Genomic DNA, 2,466 nt, shown 5'->3' with positions numbered 1-2,466 from the left:
GATGGAGTCTTGCTCTGTCACCCAAGCTGGAGTGTAGTGGCACAATCTCAGCTCACTGCAACCTCTGCCTCCCAGGTTCAAGCGATTCTCCCACCTCAGCCTCCCAAGTAGCTGGAACCACAGGCACACACCACCACGCCCAGCTAATTTTTGTATTTTCAGTAGAGACAGGGTTTCACCGTGTTGGCCAGGATGGTCTCTATCTCTTGACCTCATGATCCGCTCGCCTTGGCCTCCCAAAGTGTTGGGATTACAGGTGTGAGCCACCATGCCCGGCCGGTCTCCACCTTTTCTAATTCCCAATTCCCATCAATCTAGTCTTGTATCTAGAAGTGGTAAATTAAGTCAATATAAATGTGCCAAAGCTAAAGCAGAAGGTATTTGTTTTCTATACTCTTCTTGGTTTCCTCTTAATCATCAACCGTGTCTCTCCTGATGGCTCCTTTTCAATCTCCCTAATCACCAAAAGCCCAGAAATTAAAACAGTAAACAATTCCCCTGAAAGGTGCCTTCCTGGTACAGTCTAAAACAAATGCAATCTTCTGTGTGGGCATTTAAAACACCACAAGCATTCTTACTTAGATTAAATCATGGGTCTCCCTGGTCTCCAGGCATGCCTAGACATGAACCATAGAGGGAATGAGATCCTTGGAGTTTCTCTAGTAACTGCAGGCCAAATCAACAGCAACCCTAAGAACAAGCATTCTTTTTTTTTTTTTTCAACAGAACTAGGCCACACACATTTTTTGTCGTTATTTAAATTTTAGTTGTACTACATAGAAAATAAACTCATTTTAAAAGTTATTTCAGTAGGCAATGCATCTTGATGACTTTTACATATGAATTTTATTTTTTATTACTTTTGAAGAAAAGTCTGTAGAAACCTACTTTTCAAGGCATCTAACACAACCATTGCCTTGGATGGCAGCAATCCAGCTCAGGTAAGATATTTAAGATGCAACTAATAATCGTAAAACATCAGTTGGGAAGAAGTGTTCAATATAGTATTGGGTAAAAGTGACTAACAATTTGGTAGAAGATAATCGTTTTTATAACTATCTTCTAACCAAGATTTCTCTAAGTCTGCATATTGTTAATGGAATGAAGACTGTTTTGCTCCTAGTTTCATGTATGTATATTTAAGTGAATGTAAGTCATTTATGTAATGTGTGCTAAAACACTGTGCCCCTCCCAAAGATAAGATGAATACAAAATACAGTTATTGTAGATGGCTTGTCTTTCACAATTTAATTCTACAAGTTAATTTTTACAATTAACATTTTATGTGATATATATTTATATTTTGGTTTCTTTCCCTTCACTTCGGGGTGTACAGAACAAAGTATGCATTTGGGAGAAAAAAAAAAGTGCTGTCTTTCATATGCAAAGAAAATGCTGTAACTTATTCAAATATCCTTGGGCAGTTCTTTAGTTGTTTTAATAGTGTAATTTTGGTGTTTGTATTGAATGATCCAGATGACCTGCCCCTGTTCATGTTACTAGTGGCATCTATGAGATCATTTGCTGGTTTTAGGGAATCAATCTATAGATGGGAAGTTTTCTTTTACAGAAACTAATTTAGAACTAAGTATTTTGTGTCAGCAATGAGTGCTCTATACTAGATGCATGAAGACAATACTTCTAGGGGAGGCTGCTTCCAACTGAATTTCACAAGGTGAGGATAAAGAGAACATTCCTTATCCTCTACTGATTCATTCATTAAAGGCACAGAGGGGAAGGAGTAACTAAAGGAAAGTTATTAGCAGAGATCTCCCAGAAGTCCTCTGTAACTGTCCCTTTTGCCCAACTGTAACAAGATATTTTCTGGCATCCACAGCCCTAACCCTGAATATCCGAACGTACTCTTGCATCAAGGATCTACTCAAGTCTCATCTCCTCTGGGAACCTTCTTTGACCTATTACAGCTCTCATTAAGGGCCTCCCTTCTATTTCTATCAGTCCCTAGTTTAGTAATTTATTTTATATATATACTGTCTTGAATGGTATGGCCTTGATCTCAAGAGGACCACGATTTGATGTAACTAAGAAGCTGCCTGGCTCACTAACTGACTAGAAGGCTCAGCCTTCGCATCACCGCATGGCCCTCTAAGAGTATAAGGCCAAGTCCCCAACAGAGCACAAAGGTGCAGATGAGACTCTCAAAGGCATCCTCCCACATGTCAGAGGCTACCCAAGCCCACCTCCATTTGGAAAATTCAAACCTATAATTTGAGGTACCTGGGAAGCCGCTTTCCCAGGGCAGAATGGGCACGGAAACTGGGTAGGCTTGGGGGCTTCTTGGGGAATGAGGGAGTGGAGCTCTTTGTCCCTCCTGCTAGATCAGAAAGAGAAACGTCTCAAAAATCTGGGCCTCCATCTTCTAGGCGTCTCCCTGGAGGCCCTTCAGGGACCGCCCACAGCCCCTTCTCTCAGCCTCCTCCCCTCCCCCACCCCCTCCCCCACCTG

The 2,466-nt window shown here is 41.4% G+C and overlaps 1 protein-coding gene across 6 annotated transcripts in view; it reads right to left on the bottom strand.

The window, feature by feature from the left end:
• Positions 1-2,466, bottom strand: part of BTG4 (BTG anti-proliferation factor 4) — a 61,459-nt gene that overhangs the window by 54,885 nt on the left and 4,108 nt on the right. For 5 of the 6 annotated variants that reach the window (XM_017883279.1, XM_017883278.1, XM_017883280.1 and 2 more), the window contains exon 1: positions 2,239-2,437. The exons of the other annotated variant lie outside the window; for it this stretch is intronic. The gene's annotated coding sequence lies outside the window, so the exon portion shown is untranslated. Of the gene's footprint in view, positions 1-2,238; positions 2,438-2,466 lie in introns of those variants that run through there. 6 annotated transcript variants of the gene reach the window in all.

The sequence above is a fragment of the Rhinopithecus bieti genome, unplaced genomic scaffold (assembly GCF_001698545.2).
Source record: "Rhinopithecus bieti isolate Rb0 unplaced genomic scaffold, ASM169854v2 scaffold_11964, whole genome shotgun sequence".
Taxonomy (NCBI): domain Eukaryota; kingdom Metazoa; phylum Chordata; class Mammalia; order Primates; family Cercopithecidae; genus Rhinopithecus; species Rhinopithecus bieti.
Note: the sequence above shows the minus strand (reverse complement) of the source record. Positions and strands in the feature narration are given on the sequence as shown.